This window comes from Mesoplodon densirostris, chromosome 5 (assembly GCF_025265405.1).
Source record: "Mesoplodon densirostris isolate mMesDen1 chromosome 5, mMesDen1 primary haplotype, whole genome shotgun sequence".
Classification (NCBI taxonomy): domain Eukaryota; kingdom Metazoa; phylum Chordata; class Mammalia; order Artiodactyla; family Ziphiidae; genus Mesoplodon; species Mesoplodon densirostris.
This window is the reverse complement of record NC_082665.1, coordinates 112,827,834-112,840,923: the sequence shown is the minus strand read 5'-3', so window position 1 is coordinate 112,840,923 and position 13,090 is coordinate 112,827,834.

Here is a 13,090-nt window from a genome sequence, read left to right as displayed (position 1 = left end):
AAGGCCAAGTTCCTAAATATGGCATTTGGTACACTAATGAAAACAAACACCCTGGCACCTGCCACACAAAAGACATTTGATTAACTAGTTGAAACTTGATTGCTACAAAATTAGAAACAGAGGAAATTATAGGGACGGAAGGAAAAGACCAGGTTCAGCTCCATTTTCCATTTTGTTGATAGTGGATAAATATAGCCCATGACTAAAAATCTACTCAGCCCCATGTACACTCCAGATCACAGAAAGAACACTCAAAGGATGTTCATTGTGTGAATACATGACAGTGGAGGTGTTTGCAATTTTTTTTAGTACAGCTATACTTTTCATTGAGTAATTTTTGAATAACATTCCTCTAATGTGAGGAGCTTCAAAAGAGACAGTGGACATGGGATCTGCCTTATAAGAAGATTAAGCTCTGAAAGTCCAGCAGTAAAGTAACTGGTTTAATTATATTTAAACTAGGATTAAATGAGAAGTCTGTTAAAATGAAGAAAGACATTTGCTTTATTGAGAATCAGTGCTGCAATGAGTCATTGTTACTGTGAAAAATGATCTCTCAAGTGGGCTTGGTGGGAAAAAGAAAAGATTGGTTGCCACTGATCCAAACTATCTGCCTTTGAAGGCTGGTGTTGAAGAAAAACAAATCACTCAGGTGACGAAGGAAATTTCTCTTCAACAACGTCTGACTTAGGGATAGTAGATCTAACCATTAGAAACTCACAAAAGGACTGAGTTTTGGGGTTGATTCTTGATAACTTCTGGGATAATTTCTTAATTAGAGCTATTCCAAATAGACTCTATCCACCCTATTTTCAACAGAAATTTAAAATAAAGCCTTAATTAAAGATAAAGGACTTAAAAAGTAATTATTATTATTTTTAATCCTGTTTTTCTGCTTTGGCATTGCAGACATTTAAGTGAGATTTAACAGGACATGTTATGAAGGGTCTCTAGTTCTGCCAGTGGGAAATGACCATGTGTACTTGCACACAACACTCCCCAAATCTTCTTTCTCTGAAAACGGGGGTGGTCTTCTAGGCAAGTGGTGGATCAGCTTGGTCCCACAGTAAATCTGTAAAATGGAGTAAGTTCTTCTTCAATGTACTCTTTACCCTGCCCCATAAAGCCATGGTCACCCAGATCTTTTTGATAATAGAGGAAAGCTTCCAGGATAGTAAATAGCAGAATAACTATCATTTTTTATTTTAAAGACGGGCGTAAAAGGGACAGTGGTTACCACAAAGTCTGTGTGGCTCGCTGTGATAGAAAGAGACCTGATCTAGGGTTTCTGAGACTCAGGCTCTGCTTTGGCTCGGCTGCTATTTCACTGTATGATTTTGGGCAAACCCTTTCCTCTCTAGACTGAGTAAATTGAGGTTAGTCTCCCTGATCTCTAAAGTTGCTTCTAGCTTTTGTAAAGTCTGTTTCTGAATCCGGCTCTTTTCTGGTGGAAGCACAGACTCTGTATGTAGGTAATGATAATAGTTGGTGTAGGTTTGGCTGGGAAAACCTTTCTGCTGTCCCTCAAATCAGCTGAGTCTATGCATAAGATTTTGCATCTAGGTTTTCACATAAATATGTTCCTCTTGAATTTTAAGTATTTCTAGCTGAAAAGACAGGGCCTTCAAATCTTTGATTTTAAGATTTCATTTATGGTAAGCAATCCCATTTTATAAATGTTTTTTTTTTTTTTTTTCAGTATGCAGGCCTCTCACTGTTGTGGCCTCTCCCGTTGCTGAGCACAGGCTCTGGACGCGCAGGCTCAGCGGCCATGGCTCACGGGCCCAGCCGCTCCACGGCATGTGGGATCCTCCCGGACCGGGGCACGAACCCGTGTTCCCTGCATTGGCAGGCGGACTCTCAACCACTGTGCCACCAGGGAAGCCCCTATAAATGTATTTTAAGAAAGAAAAAATGCTACCGATTAAATTATACCATGTTATCAAGTGTAAGACATTCCAATTTCAAAGATGTTAATGTGCACAGAATGGATGAAATATGCTATATATATTTACTTTCAAATGTTTACTTGGATTCTTTTTTCATCATGCTTAAGATAGTATACTCAATTCCCCCATACTTTCAAACAAACATTGTTAGAGCTAAGGGAGGATCCAGATACCCTAACATGTAGCAGTTATATCTGCTCTTTTGGGGTCAGAGAAAGAAAGCATTGTACAATATTTAACACATTATCAGTTATAAATTTTAAAAATCACATAATGTTAAAAAAATTAAAGATTTGATTGATTCCTTATTCCTTTGTATTTGTAGTTAACAGTCTATCAAAGGAAAATAATCATTTGAATATTTTCAGAGTACTCACAAGTCTTAGTATTAGTGGATACAAAATCACTATTATCAAAAGCTCCTATTTTGGTTACAAAATAGGAATTTTTGAAAGTAGAAATTTTCAGATATCTGAAACACCACCAGTTTCACATATACACATATTTTTTCACATATGTACATATCTTTTTCACATAATGTTTTTCTAAAAATCTTTAGATAAACTAATGAGTATTTTAAAAATAAAAATTTTCAGTCAATAAATAGACATTCATCATCAGAAAAATATTTCTATGATGGTGAGGAAAAACTCAGAATTAGACTTGAAGGATAAGGATAAGTGTCCTTGCTGTGCTTGGTAACCTTGAGTAAGATGCTTAAACTGTCAAAATTGTCTAATAAAACTCATTTTATAAACTCACATTTTAATTAATTAATTTTGTTTAATTTAAAATTATTTAATTAATTTAAAAATAACACAAATCATTATGGATTTGCCTTGTTTGCCAAATAAGAGCAATAAAAACATTTATTTTCATATTTAATATTATTTATTAAAACATACAAAGATATACACTTATCTGTGAAAAAACACTGCATCACTTTTATTCTTATTTTATCATAGGTGAACTTTTCAATGGAGACTCTAAATTTTGCATGAAAACATTTTGAAAACTATAAGATAATATGGAAAGATTAACTACATGATATAAAAATGATTATTTCTGAGCTGAAGGCAAGTGTTTGACGACAAGTCCTTCCAAGGAAAGTAAAGCTTATGCTCAACAACCACCTAGGGAATCTGGGGCCATTCATAGAGACAATCAGCAAAGCTTATGTTAAACAATCAAGAGGATACATAACAGTTTGACATGATACAGATAATCTTGATATTTCAATGAGTGACATTTGAACAGGGTGTTAAGTTTGTGTCTAGTTTTCATTGATGAGAGAAGCAACGAGATGCTTGAGACACTTTCCTGCTAGAATGCAGAGACTTGGACGCTGGAGTCTCTTCTTTATTGGTGCTGCAATTCCACTGCCTATGATGTAATCGGCTCCACAAACAAGAGAGCTCAGTGTGGTTTTGGCACTTAGAACTTCAGAAGTGGGGATTAGTTTTGGATCCTCATAAAGTCAAATATTAGATTTAAAATCATTGAGGATTTTCACCCAAGAGCAACTGAATTACAACTGGTAGTTTCTGTCACTAGCATACATATCATCTATATCATTCTCACAGAAATACATCTGAGAAATACTCATGGTGTTTAGCCGTTTGTTTAAAATTCTCTTTATGAAATTTGCTATTTTCAGTAGATTGTGTGATGGGTATTTGCTTTATATTTTGAGTATGATTTTGAAAGGAAGGTGCAAATTAAGACTGAGAAATTTAACATTTCCTTTTTTTTTTAAGAAATGAAAATGTCAGGAATGTATTCTTTCTCATTTCTCATTGCTCTTCCATTGGCAGTAGTCAATTTTCCGAAGCCACATAGCCAGTTAGAAGAAGAGCCAGAACAATAATGTAATGCTTTCAGACTCTCAATTTCATGTTTCTTCAATTATAACTTATTTGTAGAAGTATAAACATTTTCCCATCTCCAAAACAAATTGCTTATAAAATCAAATGTTTATGGATGAGGTGTTCTTAATGTGGCAAACACCTGCATTTTAAAAAGACTTTCCTTGGGGGGCTTCCCTGATGGTGCAGTGGTTAAGAATCCACCTGCCAATGCAGGGGACATGGGTTCGAGCCCTGGTCCGGGAAGATCCCACATGCCGCAGAGCAACTAAGCCCTCGAGCCACAAATACTGAGCCCGAGTGCCACAACTACTGAAGCCCGTGCACCTAGAGCCTGTGCTCCAAATGAGAGAAGCCACCACGATGAAAAGCCCACACACCCCAACGAAGAGTAGCCCCCGCTCGCCGCAACTATAGAAAGACTGCGTACAGCAACGAAGACCCAACATAACCAAAAAAAAAAAAAAAAAAATTATTTGAAATGAATTTCCCTGAACGCTAAAATTCAGGAAGAATGATTATTTACGGTATACATGTGTTAACTGATTTTATTATGTCTGGCACTATTTTTGTTCCTTTTCAGACACTACTGCCTTCCAAAATCAAAATTTTGTTGTTAAATATCTCAATTTTCTTTTCTATATGGAATTTTCATACTACTAGTATCTTTCTCGCACAAAGTTAAGAAGGCAGAAACCTACAATAACACTAGTAAGATCCCACTATCATAAAGCCCAGGTATGTATGTTTAACAAACTATTTAAATGTTACTGTAAACTCCTTGAGGCTAGGAACTATGACATGTTCACTATTGTATCTCAGCACCCAACATAACGCCTGGCAGAGAGTCAACATTATGTGTTGAATGAATGAATGAATGAAGCAGCCCTATGTGGTAGGTAAACAGAAATGCGGGACAGATACTAACTTCCCAGTTTTATTGATATGGAAACTAAGGCTTAGAGATGGGAAGAGATTTGCCCAAGTTTTACATCTACAGTAATATATGATGAAGTTCATGCCAAAATCCCGGTATGTTCATTAATGTTTCACATCACAGATTCTCATTCTAATGAAAGAGACCTGCATCATTATTCCCTAATCATTATACCAGTAAAGTTTAAGATTTCTCCTTATCAAACACCAATTTGTGCTCAGATCCCTGAATTATTATAAGTTTCTTCATATAAAACTATGTTATCTAGAAAGACAAGAGAACTTTGTGTATGATTGTGTGCAATTCTGGTAAGGGAATTTGTTCTTTAATTCTAATAATGAATAATGGGAAAAATAAGAATCTTCAAAACTAGAGATAGGGAAAGGCTGGTAGAGTTGCACATAAACATTCTGTTTAGCCATTTGATACTTAGGTCATTTTTATGTGGTATAAAAAGGCTTTCAAAGGGTAAAGTTGGATAACTGCAGTTAAACATGGCATATATTAGCATCAGGGTAATGTGGAATACTACCACCTCCTTCACCCTTTACCCCACTTTGTACTTATATATACTATTTAATAAAATAGAATTATAGCAGGGTGATAGAAAATAAAATATAATAAAGAAAGTAATATTGATTGGGGGAAGGAAATTTTACTAAAGAGAGTTATAAATGGCAATCACTCTTAACATTTAATGTTACAGTATGTTATGCATTATCATTAATTTCAGCCGCAATATTTTATGAAAATATTAGCATACAACTATAAAGAATATTATAATGAGAAGAAAACAAAAGGAAGAAATCTATTATACTTATAACATAATTATTCTTCAAACTCTAATTATATTAACAAAACTAAATTTTAATTGAATTTTAATATGATTTTATATGATTTATATTTTGTTTTATAGTTCATAAGATATCTCTATTAAATATTTTTTTAAAAAATCACTAATTATGTTGTTACAGTCGTGATTTTCCCATAGTTTTTGTAATATTGACAGTGTAGCATAGTCAGGCTGTGTCGTGGAAACAGAGCCAGCCTGAGTGTTATGGGAATTAAGGAGCTTGTTACAGGAACTAGACCTTACAGAAGCATGGGAGTAGTCAGGGAGGGATGGACTGCCAAGGAGGTAGAGGAGGAGATGTCACTTCCTAAACCTCTTAGTGCCCCAGCATGGATGGACAAGTCAGAGTTTGCAAGGAAATGCAACCACCAAAGTGGGACCACAGGGAAGCCACGGAGAGGTCCATGGAAAGCCACAGCTATTACTTGGTAGGTCAGCAGCCATGTTCTCAGTGGTGGACCAGGTGATATTTTAAAGGTGCATTTTTCACATGTTTAGAGTCTTATGTGTCATAGGAACATAGGGTTTTAGAAGGGAAGGAGGCTCTCATTAGAAACTGTGGAATTTGCCATCCTCAATAGATGGAGAGAGCCAGACTCAGAGGTAATTAACTTGTCCGAGGGAGAGGAAATAAAGGGGAGATGTAAAATGGATTAAGAGGAGAAGGCATGGCAGAGTGGTTGTTTCTGGAGAGAGCAGGTGCTTTGTTCTGAGACCAGAGCTGATGAGACATCGACAAGGGTGAAGAGGCAAGGCTGAGCAACAGCCAGTTCAAGCCAGCCAAGGCACCAGCAATCACTGGCTAGTGATGCTAACCACTGCTCCAGAGAGGTACCCTGAAAATTATTTGCAGAAAGGAGAAGGAGGACTCAGCTAAAAATATCTCTAGTCAGAGAGATCTTTAGGCACATGGGAGTTGGCCTGTGTAGAGAGGTGCCTAGGCCTAGGAGGGAACTTGTGACTCATCATTTGTACCTACACAGACTCTAGTTTTACTGAGGAGAGAAAAATGCCCCTAGGAAGCTGAGTAAAAGCTGTTGAAGACAGGACTGGGATTAGAAAGCTGGTTTCCTGACTCCAAATCATGTGTTCCTCTGATAACACCATTGAACCTAAGCAAACATTGTCTGATGTGTAGAGATCACAGTGGATGAAATATTGGCAAGGAGATTAAATTAGATGATGTCTAAGGATTAGCCCCAAGATTCTGTGATGCTGAGTCCTCATTCTCTAATATAGGGAAAAGTGACTGATATGGGACCTTCCCCAGGTCATTCTCACATTCAGTATCACTGGCGCTTTTAGTTCTTTTGTCTCTTTCAATATTAACAAATTGTTGTCGAGCCCTACTCTGTGCTTAAGCTTGCATGAAGTTGCACATCTACATAGTGACACAGTTGGGGTAATATTTTGAGACTGCTTACTTTGAGTTCTGTTCATTTGAGACAAGCTCAACCAATCTAATTTTATTAATTAATGTTCAAATCATTGAAATTATTTGAATAAGACGTTAAAATTATAGCCCTGAGGTCCCCATACCTAGTCTACTAAACATATCTGCTTCTTTACTGCCCATGATTCACTGTATCGGAATCAGTTTAAAATTCTGAGAAATAAAGGGTGAAAGCAAATAACCTTAAATACCTTAAACAACTTATTGAATGAAGCCACAGTACAATTAACTTATAAAGAGGAGATGAATGTATATCTGCAGGAAGCTCTTCTTAGAAAAGTTCTATTAAGAGTGATGAAGAGTAGTACCAAAGTAAAGAGAAGACACAAAATGTGCTGATGTTTGTGGGAGAACATTAAATACAGTGCTACCAATTCTATAGCTTAATGAACAATAAAATCATCATAAATCATTGTTTAAATTATCTAATTTCTAGAAAGATAACTCAGAAATAAATAATAATCTAATTCCTAAACCTATAATATTTATAATTGTAATTCAAAGGAGCTATATTTTGCTTTGATAGAACTTAATTTATTGAGTGTACACTATTTCCACAGATCAAAACCTGAAACAAAATTTTAAATTTCTTCTTAAACAGAACTCAAATGTATGCTTCAGATTAACTCAATTCAATAACTTAATAGCAAGAGCACTTCAAATACTGAAGAATAGACATTGATCTAAGTCTACTCTAAGCTATGTTATTAATATTATACTTGCCTATTTGAGTTTTGTAAGCATAAAATCAGATAATATGGGTTTGAAGAATATAGAATACAGAATTTTATTTGTTTAGGGATGTTTCCTAAGTTCCAATTATAATAGAAATACAGATAAGAGAAAATCTTTCTTTTCTAGCTAGGTTTTTAAAATTAGGCCACTTTGTACATTTAGAAAATTCCTAACACTAGATATATTTGATGAAAGCAAAATTAATACATCTAACACACTTATAAGATTATCTTGAGTTCCCTTTCTCTTTGTTTTAAAATAGAATATAAAAGCAAAAATAATGTAATAAATATAAAATGCCTGAGCAAACAATTATCTCCACCCTAAGTTTGTATTACAAAAATATCTTAGATTTTTTACTCATTTTTAGAGAGGAAAATATTTCCAAAAACATTTCTGACTTTAGCTAAATCAAGATATAATCAAAACATTTAAAAAGTATGTGAAAATTTTTTTAAAAGTTAAAAGGAAAAAGCCTAACTCTTTATCAGCTTTTATATTTAACTTACCTTGTGAAAAATCAGGAGATTCTCACTTTAGAGTCCTGTCTGTGCAGTTTCTCCCAAACTCAGCTCTGATGGTGAGTTTTTGCTCTGAGTTTTTATAGTCTCAGTTATACACCCCTTACTCCAATCCCTGCCTTTGTTTTCTCTTACATCATTTCTACAGATTTTCCACTGAACATTTTCCCAAGCTTCTCCTCAATCTCTCTCTCTCTCTCTCATCCTTTTTTCTCTGTCTTTCCCAGTCTCTATCTCTCTTTCTCTGTTTCCCTCTCCTGTTCTTCCTCTCCATATTTATTCTATCTACTGCTTTGACCATGGAATTTAAGTAACAACAGGCGCATGGGCTCTGGAAAATTTAAGTATACATTTAGTATTGTGTTCAGGCTTAGACCCATCACTTCTTCCTGAGGTTTTAGTCCAGCTCTGATAATTACAAATCACATTTGGGAAATAAGATGCACTAAGATTTATTAAAAAGAAAGTCACTAGGATATTTCAATGTAAGGTTTAGGGAAACAAAATCAGAAATGCAAACTGATTTATTGATGTATATTTTGGACCCTTAAATTAAATGATCATGTATGGAAATGGTGAGTAGTTTCAGCCTCAGTCAGGTGTGCAGCCCTGTCAGTGAAACTGACAGCTACTTTGTAATTAACATTGCTATACTGGGAAGGCTGTCACTAACAAACCTATAAATACTGAACTGGACATGTGGGCTATAAATGCAGTCGTTGTAATCATTTTTATCTTGTTCTTGTTCTCCAGTATTTTAATTTCCTTTTAACCAAAACATACCTGCTTGTGTCTGAAATTTTCCTTCATTCCCATTTCCTACTAATCAGATTTGTAACTTTACATACACAAATTCTAAAAAATAAGTTGTTATAAGTTATTAAGTCCTAAAGGTAATATGTTGCCAGATGATTATTAGCTCATTTAATTCACCAGTAGATCCCCATTTAACAGATAAATAGATTGAGTCTCGTGAGTTAATGAGATCACACAGCTGGGAAGTAGCAGCAGAGCCAGATTTCTAACACAGATCGTAATTCCATATCCAGTTTTCTTCCCACGACTTCATTCTGTCTCACTATTTAAAAAGCTGGAAAAGAGAATCCAAATCAGATTATGTTTTTTCACAAATAGAAATAAATTTGTTCTTTTTTGTTTTGCTTTAAAAGGCATTTAAAATACTACTCACTTGTATAGGAACTAGTACATGGTTAATTTAGATCTAGATGGAAAACTGACCAGAGCACACTGAATTGGTGGGACAGTAAAATGCTTCATTTTTGTGAAGGGCTTCCAGGGATAACATATGTCTCAACAAGTTTGAAATTTGAGTAGTTGGCAGTGATAGTTCACAAGTCAAGATAAAAATACAGCCTAATCATGTCCTTGTTTAGACATTACTGCCATAAAACAATTATGTTAACTTGAATCCACATGCTGGAAAGCTCTCAATATAGATTTAACGGATTCATCATAATGCTACTAGAAGCCAATATTCTTGACGTACCTTCTACCCTTATTTGAAATGCCTCCGTTAGCATGCTGACAAGTGATATCTGTGGCTGATTTATTCCAGATCTGTCCCTGCTTAAACAGTCCAAAGATTCCACCCTATTTGTGGATTTCGTTGACCTAATTCAAAAGTTCGACTTAACTGTTCTTTAGCAACAGTTTATTCCAGGAACATAACCATGGTACATTTAAGCCATTTATATGGGCTTCTGCACATTATAAAGCCCTAGGTAAATGACTTATGCATTTATACATGATAAAGAAATTCTGTTACTTAAAAGAGATACTACAATAGAAGCATATGAAGAAATAGAAAGAGAATAAACACCCAATAATAGATGAAGAGATTAAGATGAAAAAGATTTAAAAAATTACTGAAAACTTATATCATTATTTAATTCTCATAATAACTTTGCTAATGAGCTATTATTATTCATATATAACAGATGAGAAAACTAAAGCTCAAATATTTGAAAGGGATAGCCCAAGTGCTCACAGCTTAAAATTGATGATGAGAACAGGAGCTGAATCTCGCTTTCTTTATCAGTCAGGACTCTGGCACCTCTTTCTAGAGGTGGCACATTCAAATTGAGAAATTTGAGAATAATTTAATGTGGGCAGGTGTGGAGGAACCAGAAAGTATCATGCAGTATACTGAACCCCCATTAATAGCTAGGTATTCCTAAACCTGAAGGATTAAAAGTGAGATTACAGGGACCCAGAACAGAGGGATCCTAGTGGAGAAAGTTGCCTGGCAGAAGTGTAACATTTCATCAAGGGACACAGGTAGTCAAGAGTGATCTACAGGGGAGGGAACCTAGGAAACAAACACTGAGATTTCACTTTGCTTCCTGGATACAATCTCCTGTTGTGTCTACCTCTGGTCAAACCCTGAGAGATAAAGGACCCAGCACATTGTTTAACCTCAAAATTCGCTAAGAGACATACAAATGTGTTCCTTTGTAAAGATCAACATGACTGCAAATGCCACCATTACCCACATTATTATGCCATACTTCCTAATGCTTTTTCTCAAGTCAGGTTTATTGAGAGATAATTTACATACACAAAATTCACCCTTTTAAAGTGCACAGTCTGATGAGTTTTGACCAATGTAGACAGTATGTAGTCTCCACTACAATCAAGATAAAGATCATGTCTATAATCCCCCCTCCCAAATTTCCCTCCTGCCCTTTACAGGCAAGCTTCTACCCCACCCCCAGGTCCTGGTAACCACCAATCTGAATTCTGTACCTATAATTTTGCCTTTTCCAGAAGGCTGTGAGAAATTATACAGTATATAGTCTTTGGTGTCTTGCTTCTCTCACTTAGAATAATGCTTCTGACTGAGATTTATCCATATTGTTAAATGTATCAGCACTTGGTTTCTTTTTAATAATGAGAATGTTCTATTGGATGGATGTGCCACAATTTGCTTATTCATTTACCAGTTGGTGAAAATTTGAGTTGCTTCCAGCTTTTGGTGATTATGAATAAAGCTGCCATAAACAATAATATAGCGGTCTTTGAGTGGATATATGTTTTCATTTCACCTGGGCAAATACATAGAAATGGGATTCCTAGATCATGTGGCAAGTGTATGTTTAACTTGATAGGGTATAGCAAACTGATTTCCATAGTGGCTCTACCGGTTTGCATTTCCACCAGAAATGAATGAGAGTTCCAATCACTCAGCATCCTTGCTAGCATTGGACAGTCATTGCCATTTTCAAAACTTTAGCCATTCTAATAAATGTATACTGGTATCTTTAATTTGTATTTTCATAAAAACTAATGATGTTGAGAATCTTTTCACATACTTACTTCCCCTTCATATATCTTCTTTGGTGTAGTGTCTATTTAAAACTTTTGCTTAATATTCAGTTGTGAGAGTTCGCTATATATTCTAGATACAAGAATTTTTTTGATTTGTGTTTTTTCGAATTTTTCCCCATTCTGTAGCGTGTCATTTCATTCTCATAGCAGTTTCATTTCACAGAGCAGGCATTTATCATTTTGATGAAGTACAATTAGCCATCTTTTAAAAATGGAGTATGCTTTATATACCCTAAGAAATCATTCCCTCACTCAGGTTTGTAGTGATTTTTTTCTTGTGTTTCTTTCTAGAAGTTTTCAAAATTCTTTTTGCTATTCTAGGTCCTTTACATTTCCGTATAGATTTTAAGATTAGCTTATCAATGTACAAAAAAGAACTAGCTGGGATTTTATTTGGATTTCATTGAATCTATAGATCAATCGGAGGAAAAATGACATCTTAAAAGTATTCTGATGTGTGAACATAGTATACTTCTCTTTCATTTAGATCTTTGATTTCTCTTTAAATTTCAAATTGGTACAAATCTTGTATGTATTTTGTTAAACGTATCACTAATTATTTGATGTTTTTTGATGCTATTATAAATGTAGTTTCTAAAATTTCAATTTCCAAGTGGACATTCCTAGTTTAGAAAAATACAATTGATTATTGTATATTGATCTTTTATTCTGTGATCTTGGTAAACTTATTTATCAGTTCTAGTAGGTTTTTATAGATTAAACAGAATTTTCTATGTATATAAAATTCTCTTGTTTGGGAAGAGAACCTGTTTTGTATCTTCTATTTCAACCTGTATGTCTCTTATATCTTTGTAATTTTTTATTGCCTCAGCCAGCTCTGCCAGTGCAATACTGAATAGAAGTGGAGGGTGAACATCCCCACCTTGTTCCTGATCTTGGGGTGAAGAAGGCTTTCATTTTTCACCATTAAATATGATAATGTAGGGTTTTTATAGCTGCCCTTTATCAGGCTGCAGAAGTTCCCTTCTGTTATTAGTTTTCTGAAAGTGAATTGTAACCTTGCTTTCCTGAGATAAACTCTATTTGATCACAACATATTATTCTTTTTCTACATTGCTGGATTTGGAGTGCTAAAACTTTTTAAGGATGTTTATTCATGAGGGAGATAGGAGATAGGCTTTTCACTTCCTTAAAATATATTTTTTTAGGTGTTGGTTTTGAGAGTTATGGTGGTCTCATAAAATGATTGGGAAGAATTATACCCTTGTCTTAGTCCCTTCAGGTTGTTATAACAAAAATACCATAGACTGGAAGGCTTAAAAAACAAGCATCTATTTCTCATGTTCTGGAAGCTGGGAAGTCCAAGAATAAGGTGTCTGACCATTTGGAGTCTACTGGGGGCCTAGTTCCTGGTTCATAGATGATGAACTTCTCAATGTGTCCTCACATGACAGAAAGTATGAGAGAG